Source organism: Tenrec ecaudatus, chromosome X (assembly GCF_050624435.1).
Source record: "Tenrec ecaudatus isolate mTenEca1 chromosome X, mTenEca1.hap1, whole genome shotgun sequence".
NCBI lineage: Eukaryota > Metazoa > Chordata > Mammalia > Afrosoricida > Tenrecidae > Tenrec > Tenrec ecaudatus.
Window position 1 is genome coordinate 126,926,158 of NC_134548.1, and position 9,300 is coordinate 126,935,457.

At 41.9% G+C, this 9,300-nt stretch overlaps 1 pseudogene; it reads right to left on the bottom strand.

The window, feature by feature from the left end:
- Positions 1 to 7,429: 7,429 nt before the first annotated feature.
- On the bottom strand, positions 7,430 to 9,004 carry LOC142433705 (poly(rC)-binding protein 2 pseudogene; annotated as a pseudogene).
- Between the last annotated feature and the right edge of the window lie 296 nt (positions 9,005 to 9,300).

Consider the following 9,300-nt stretch of genomic DNA (forward strand, 5'->3'; position numbering starts at 1 on the left):
AGTCTCTTGAGAGTCTTTGCTTTCACATTTGTGATGAGTTACAGCTCATTCCCTTCACTCAGGACTGTTACTGCAGTTTTCAAAACAATTTTCTCAAACGTTTTAAATCCTGTCTCAATCTCAAATCGCAATCATAGAACCGTGTCAAGGATACATCCAGCCTGCAAGTATATTGATTGGAAGCAACTCTGTCAACTTTCCTAGGGATAATATGGTAGTTCTTCATTGATTCTATCTCCTCAGCATCATGCACTTTCTTCTTTTAATTGCAGGAATCTAATTGGTTGATAAATATGCCCAACCTTTCTGAAGAAATGTTAATCAGTGGGAGTGTTGCTATAGCCATCTTCTAGGAATTAAAATTTTATGCATAGTTTGGCTATTCATTAATTCCTATCATTTAAAGAAATGACTATTTTGGAATGGGGATGCTGGGCTTATGGTTGATAGGGAGGGACCTTCCAGTAGCTTCTGACTCAGTGCAGACCTGTGTAGACCAGAACGAAACACTGCCTGGTATTTCATGACCCTGACAATGGTTGTTACGTTTGAAGCCGTTGTTGCAGTCACTGTGTCCATCCATCTCTTCAAAAGTCTTTTTATTTTTTGTCAACTTTTTACTAAAAAAAGACGAAAAAAAAGCCAAGCTCTCTGCTATTGAGTTATGGACCCTACAGGACAAAGTAGAAATGACCCTGTGAGTTTCTCAGATTGTAAATCTTTATGAGAGCAGAAAGTTTCATCTTTCTCTTAAGGAACAGCTGGTGGTTTTGAACTGCTGATCTTGTGGCTAGCAGACCAATTGAAATGGAAATCTGATAGCAGGTAGAACACTTAGAAACAACAGTTTGATAGAAGATAGGCATGTTTTGGGGAAAACTTTCCCTAAGAAAAAAAAGCAAGTATGTAAACTAGAACCAGACTGGTAGATTAGGAAAAGCCTTAGCAATTTTCTACAATAACCACCTTAAAAAATCATTTTATTGGAGGCTCTTACAGTTCTTATAACAATCCATACATCTATTGTGTGAGGCACATCTGTATATATGTTGCCATCATCCTTTTCAAAACAGTTTCTTTCTACTTGAGCCTTTGGTATCAGCTCCTCATCCCCCCCCCCCTCTGTTCCTCATGAACCCTTGATAATTTATAAATTATTATTTTCCTATTTTATACTGACCTCTGTCTCCTTTTACCCATATTTCTGTTGTTCATCCATGTGTGTGGCGGGGAGGGTTATATGTCAATCCTTATGATCGGTTCCCCCTTTCTCCCCCCACTTCTCCCTGACACACATGGTATCGCTACTCCCATTATTGTTCCTGAGGGGGTTATCTATCCTGGATTCCATGTGCCAAGAGCTCTTATCTGTACCAGTGTACATGCTCCGGTCTAGCCAGGTTTGTAAGATAGAACTGGGGTCATGATAGTTCGGGGAGGAAACATTTAAGAACTAGAGGAATGTTGGTTGGTGCTATACTAAACCCTGGTTGGGTCGTCCCTTCCTTATGACCCTTCTATGAGCGGCTATCCAATTGTCTACAGATGACCTTTGGGTCTCCACTCCACCCCTGCCTCCTTGTTTGTATTGATATGATTATTTGATCTGGGTCTTCTGATGCCTGATACCTGATCCCATCAATACCTTATGATCACACAGGCTGGTGTGCTTCTTCCATGTGGGATTTGTTGCTTCCCAGCTAGATGGCCGCTTGTTTATCTTGTAGCCTTTAATACCCTGATGCTATGTCTTTTGATAGCCAGGCACCATCAACTTTCTTCACCACATTTGCTTATGCTCCCATTTTGACTTCAGCGATCATGTCGGGAAGGAGAGTATCACAGAATGCCAAGTTATTAGAACAAAGTGTTCTTGTATTGAGGGAGTACGTGTGTAGAGGCCCAATACCTGTGTGCTACGGTAATATTTAACATATATGTACATTTGTCTATGTTCATATCATTATATATAAATATATTTACATATGCGCATGCCTGTATTTAGACCTCTATAAATGTTCTATGCCTCCTAGTTCTTTCTTCTATTTTCTTTTACTTTCTTCCTGCCCCACTATCATGTTCAAACTTCATTTGGCTTCCAGTAGTTCCTCTTGGCTACATTGCACTTGATAAAGACCCACCAGGCATCCTACGTACTCCTTGCCATCAATTTTAGATCACTTGTTGTTCTCTTGTCTCTGGGTTTGTTGGTTCCCCCCTTTTTACCTCACCTCCCCCTCTCCCATGTCCCCCCACCCAGTACTGTTGGTCCTGTGGTTTTCTCATCAGTATTGTTTATACTATCTATCTTTATATAGATAGACATGAAAAACCAAAAAAAAAAAAAAGAAAAGCCTATACATAGTTTCAGGTCTGTCTGGTGACCTTTATGAATGTTTTCTGATTGAGTCTGAGGAGGTGCTAAGCCCTGCCCCCAAAGTCTAATTTTGGGATTCTTCGGGGACTTCATTGCTTTGCTCCCCTTGCTGCTCTGTTGCACTCCCTTTGTGTTTTGCCCTGGTGTGGTAGGGTTGGACCTGGCCCAATTCCTACACTTTCTCCAGTGTTGTTCCCCATAGTGCTATGGCTCAGTGAGGGGACACCATGTCATGTGGTGGGGACGGCCCCATGGTCCTCTCTGTGCATTGGCTGCCTTGAGCAGGAATATCATCCTCGGGGCTTGTGGTTCTCTCTCTCTCTCCCCTTCTGTCTTAGTTTGCTCCCATATGTTCTAAGCAGACCCACCCCTCTCCTAGAAATGTAAGTTCTGTGCTGTCTTCTATAGTGCATTCTTCTGGGGAAAGGGTCCATATAGCAGGGATTGGGACCAGCCCCACAGACCTCTATTGGTTCTCTGCTTCATGCCAGTATGTTACTTTCAAGTCTTGGCTCACCAGCTTGAGGTCAGGTCCTTCTCTCCCTTTCCTGAACTACCTTCTTTTACATGTGGAGAAATTCTGGCAGGCAAAAATTAGGAGACCGGCCCCAGGTTATGCAGGTAGACCAGGACAGAGCTAGGCTTGGAAATCAGTAATGACAATGAAAAGTAGAAATCATGCAAATATGTTATGGTTAGATATGTAAAATACTCAAAGCCCCAAGAAAGTGAGAGTTAGGTAAAATTTTTATCATATAAAAAAAGCATTTAATTAAGCTTTTTAAAAATTTTTCTCGTTTTAATTTTCCTCACTCCCCGCCACCCCCACTCTACCCCCCATTGGAACCTCCCTAGTCTCACTCTCCCTTCTAGGCACCTTTGACATTTACTGAGTTCCTATTAAGTGCCAGGAGCCCTAGTGCTGTAGTGGGTTTTGCTTTAAGAGGCAATTGAAGCCTACCGGTTTCTTCTTAAAAGAAAGACGACATAGTTTGCTCGCATAAAGATTTACAGCAATGGAAATCCAAAATGCAGTAGTAAGTACTCTGTCCTATAAGGTCCCTATGAGTTGGAATCCACTTGATGCCAGTGGGTTTGCATTGGTTTTGGTTTATTAAGTGCTAAAGATGTGGTGCAGTGGACTCAACAAAATCATATGTTCAAACCTACCCGCAACCGTTTTGTGAAAAGATGAAGCTGTCTGCTTAGTGAAGATTTACCATCTCAAACTCCCAAGGAGCAGTTCTACTCAGTCTTACAGGGTTGCTAAGAATTGGACTTACCTCAATTGATGACAGTGGGTTTCGCTTTTGGAAATTTTATTATGTGTTGGGCATTGGACTGAGCTTTCTTTGATACTACCTCATTTAATTCTCTGAAGAATTCTATGCAGTAGATATTATTATCATCCCATTTTACAGTTAAAGACACAACTTCAGAGAGGCTAATTAACTTTCTCAGAGGCTCTTGTGGCCTAGCTAGATGCAAATAAATACAAGCAGAATTCACATTCTTAACTACTTTGCTATTTTTCATCTTCTAGCCATTGCTGCCCTCCCCCCATATATTTTCACTCCCCCTTGTACCCAAAGATCCTCCCTATAAGTCTTCCTTTAAGTCTATCTTCCCCGAGAAGGTCCTGCATTTTGGAATCATCTCTTAGACTCTACCTGTTGCAGTGATAAGGTGGTAAAGAAAGAAATTGGCTGACTGTATGGGGAGGGCCTCCCAGAGGTCTCAGGTCTGTTACTGAAATGCTCTAGGATCTGTATCTCAAATTTTAAGATTTCCAACCTTATCTTGTCTTCTTTAGGAACGTTCAGGTCTAGGAACTGATATGCCCAACACAACTTCACAAGTGGTAGATTGCTAATTCAGAATACCAATATTGGGAATCTACACTGAAAAGTATGACTGTCGAGTGTTGTAATTGAACCAAGAGTAATATTGGAAAGGGAGCGTTGCTCCTACAGGGCCTTGTCAAGGGTTCTTTAGTGATATCTGAATGCCCACACTGTGAATATTGGTTTCTTTCTACCAAAAGGCCTAGAGCCAATGGGGTGGGAGTAATGCCCATAGGTTGCACTTGTGGGTAGCAGGGTCTCAGGGGCTGGGTTGCCTCAGGACTTTTCCTCAGGCAGCTTGAGGTAGAGAGCCAGATAATATGTGGAGATTTGCCAAGGTTCTAGCAGAAAAGCCAACTCCATGAATTGAGTCCAAAGCATGTAGGAGGATAGAAAGGGGGATGTGAGGAAGAAATTTGGTAGCTCTGAGAGTTTGGGGCAAGTGAATTGATATACCCAATTCTTTTTTTTATATGCCCAATTCTTGGCTCAGTCTAGATGTCTGAACTTGGACCTAAACCCATGATTGTATCTCAGTTATCTATTGAGGGCTTTGGCTTGATCCAACCTTTAGTTGAAGCTTGTCTTATGAAAGCCAGTCCTTCCCTGAAAGGAAGGATTATCATTTTGAGTAATAAATGCTTGTTGTCTGAGATTCTCACCAGCTACCATGCCAATGTGGATACTATCCCTGTCACTCTCTGCTCCCTGAGCCCATGATGCTACAGGACAAAATGATACCTGATCCCAGCGACACCTCGTGGTCACACAGTCTGGTGTGCTTCTTCCATGTGGGCTTTGTTGCTTCTGAGCTACATGGCTGCTTGTTTATCTTCAAGTCATTAAGACCCCAGATGCTATATCTTTTGATAGCCAGGCAACATCAGATTTCTTCACCACATTTGCTTATGAACACATTTGTCCTCACTGATCATATTGGGAAGGTCAGCACCCACTTATATGATTTTTTTGTTCTTTGATGTCTGATACCTGGTCCCTTCTACACCTTGTGGTCACACAGGCTGGTGTGCTTCTTCCATGTGGGCTTTGATGCTTCTGAGATAGATGGCTGCTTATTTACCTTCAAACCTTTAAGACCCCAGATGCTATATCATTTGATAGCCGGGCACCATCAGCTTTCTTCACCACCTTTGCTTATCCACACATTTGTCTTCAATGATCATGTCGGGAAGGTGTGCACCATGGAATAGCAATCTTTTTAATAATTACCAATCTGCCGGTTTTTATTTTTATTTCTGGTGAGTCAGATTGTGCACCTTTTAATATACTTGTTGGTAATTTGTAATTTGTGTTCTGTGATTTACCATTTATCATCCTTTGTTTTTTTTTTCCTTTTTGAGGGGTCTTTTCTTATTGATTTGTTATAGTACTTTGTATATTACTAATATTAGCAATTGGCTTATCTTAGTTGTTACAAATATTTTCTCCAACTTTATGTCTTTTGGCTTTGTTTATGATACTTTTTTGTTATTTACAAGTTTAATGATTTCACTTAATCAAATGCTTGATACTTCCTTTTGGGTTTCTGGATTCTAAAATTACTGTATATATTCAAATATAAGCCGACCCGAATATCAGCTGAGGCATCTAATTTGACCACAAATTACATTAAAATATGCTGAAAATCTGACTTATACTCAAGTGTATAGGTATAAGGAAAATTATCTTGTATTCTATTTACTGTGTTATTTTATTTATTTTTCTAACTTTTATTAATTTTGTTGTTATTGAAAATATGCACAGCACAACCAAAATCACTGCTACTAAGTTGATAATGACTCATAGTCATCAGAGGACAGAGTAGAACTGCTCCTGTGAATTTTCAAGACTGTCACTCACTCTTTACAGGAGTAGAAAGCCCCATATTTGTACTGTGGGGTGGCTAGTGGTTATGAACTGCTGACCTTATTGTTATAAACCCAACTCCTAACCACTATGCCACCAGAGATCCTATAAACACAGCAAAACATACATCAATCCAACAGTTTCTACACATACCATTTAAAGACATTAGTTATGTTCTTCCAGTTATGCAACTATTCTCATCCTTCACTTCTGAATCTGTTCTTCCCTCATTAATATAAAGTTAATTGACTCCCAAGGTTCCTATTTAATCTTTGGAGTGGCTATTATAAATTTGATCCTATATAGATATAGATCTTAAGAGAGCATAATGCTCAAGGCAGATTAAAAAACCAACAAACTAGCTAAATCAAAAACAAAACAAAAAAACTCACTGCCATTAAGTTAATTCCAATTCTTCCCTGGACCTCAGAACTAAGTTTCTTCTCCTCTTCAGTTCCCTACAATTATTGTTTAGCATCCCTCCCTGATGTGAGGCTGCTCCTCCCCAGTTACCCACCATGCCCACCAACAGAAGATCAGCGCCTCCTCTGAAATGTGGATGCTCCTCCTCGCCCCTCATGGTCTGAACTTGATTTTCCAGTGAGGTTCTCCTTTCATGCCCTTGGAGGGCCTGTTGATTCTTGCAGCCTTGTCTCAGTGTTGTAATAGCATCAAGGCATCAAGTGGATGGTCTCCTTTTCTCCCCTTCTTGGAGAAGTGACCCCAGACAATGTGAGGTCTCCTCTTAAGAGGTTGTTCTTTCTTTCTTTGTTTCTTCCTTCCAATGGGTAAGCTTTTATTTATTAACACAGCGCCTAACACATTGTCCTATTGTAAAGCAGAGTAAAACTACAAAAAAAGAAAAATAATAAATGGTAACAGAATAAGAAAGAGCAAGAACTGTGGTTCAAGATAAAGAATTCAACCAGTCAGACTCTGAAACAGGCATTCAGCTCCAGTGGCCTAAACCTAGACAAGGGTTACCTTCCTGCTTCCCGCTCCCACCCAGTGAGTAAAAAGGAAATAGTCACAAGTTCACATTTGATTGGTTCTCACCAATATTAACAAAGCAAACCAAAAGGACCAAGAGATACTTGAGGGGAGGGGGTCACATGATAAGAAATCAGTAGGGCAAGAATCTCTGTTTCTCGCATTTCAGTTTGTTAGCGACACGGCACCACAGAGGTAGGTGGTGGTGGTGGTAGCTGACGCCCCATGACTTTAGCAGCAAACACAACATTTAGAGCCAAGAGAGGAATGGCTTTCATGCCAAGCAGACTAGAGACATTAAGGGACAGTTGGAAGAGGGTTGGGAGCCTGGAGGGTGCCTTGGAGGTCCCTGCTATGGCAAGTGACAGGGTGCTGGTGGAGGAGGAAGAAGGGACAGAGGGTTGAGGTGATCAGAGATCATGATAGAGCCTGCTAAACTGACATAGATTAAATACTGAGCCAGGCCAATGCTGGCAGCACATACAGTGATGCTAATCTGTTTATCAGTCGATTGATCCTTCCACAGGATTCGAAATTTTGATCTGCGCCCCAGACTTCTGACGGATCTCATGGATTTTGGCGCCTTGATGCCCAATTACGCAGCCAATGAACTCATTTGGAATGGTGAGTTCATGAGAAGTCTTGTGAGTGGACGCAGCCAGACCGGCACTGAATCCGTCATTGCCTTGTGTCATAGGAAAATGAGACTGTTGCATTGCCAATGGATGCAGCTTGGTCAAATCTGGCTGTGGAATGGCATACTGTCCTTGATGGTATGCGCTTCTAGAGGTGGTCCTTCCAGGTCAGGGTTGAGGCACATGGTTGAGGTGCCTTGGGGAAAGCTCGAACTTTCACTGCCTGTGCTGTACCTGTCTTGACCACTTACTTGCAAAGATGACAGGAGAACTGGATGGCTTGGGCCAGTATAGGATAGTCACGGGATGGGACTGGGAGAGTTTCCAACGTGACCATGCAAATCTGTTTGACACACTCAATGATGGATTGCACAATGTGTTAGTCTGGGTTGACTAGAGAAACAAAGTTCATAGACACTCATGTGTATAAAAAAGAGTTTTATATAAAAGAGCAATTGTATATTGAGAAAACATCCTAGTCCAGTCCAGATCAACTCCATAAGTATGGTATCAGCCCACATGTCTGATACCAATCTATAAATTCCTCTTCAGACTCACGCAGCACATGCAATGACGCCGAATGCAGGAAGATCACAGGCCAATGGGCAGAAAGTCTTATGGATCCAGTGGCAGTGGAAACATCTCAATGATGGCTTTGGTCTCCACGTGGTTCCTCCAGCTCCAGGGAACTAGTGTAGCTCCATGTGTCTTGTCAGTAGGAATGTCTCGCAGGGAGTATCTGTGTGTACCACCTCTAGCGAGTTATTTATCTCCTTAGCACCTCCAAATGAGGTCATCAAGCTGAGACCTGTTTGACAGGCTAAACTCCACCCCTTCACTCTTAATAGCCTCAAATTGACAACAGATTATTTAACTACCACACGGAATGCCAGCATTAGTGATGGCTCACTCAGTCTCTGTACTCTCAAATTTCCTTGATTTCACAACCACCTTCCCCAATGAGGGAGCCACACTGACTAGCAAGGACTAATAGCCTCAGGCGACTGGGGATCTACTGGCAGCTGTGCTCTTGGTCACAGAACTGCTGGTATCCTCTTCCAGTTTGTCAATGATTGTAACAAAGTCTTTAAAGATGGTGTTAGTGGGTCCAGCAAAAATGACAATTCTCTCAAGAAAATTTCCTTCTTGGATTTTGATCTGTGCACCATCCTCTTCATGCATCTTTTTAATGGATTCTCCTTTCTGATGATACTGCCAACTTCCTTTCCAGGCATAAGTAGCCGGATAGTGAGAGTGACATTTCACCCACCTTCAGTCACATCGGTGCTCATGGCGAGCAGTGTTCTGGGGAGCTGGACTTTGGTGGTCAAGTCTTTGGTTATTGCAGGTGTGAGGCAACTGAGTGGGGAAAGGGGCTTGAGGTGGTTCTTATGAAGTGTACATAAGGGGGGTGATGTATGGTTCATGGCCAGTAGGCAAATATTCTACCCCTTTGCTTGAGAATTGGTCTCTAAGATTTGTTTAGTTAGTATTTCTCTTTATAGTTATGAAATCATATAATATTTTTCTTTCTGTCATTAACTAACTTCACTCAATGTAGTGGGTTTCAGGTCCTTCCATGTCAGGC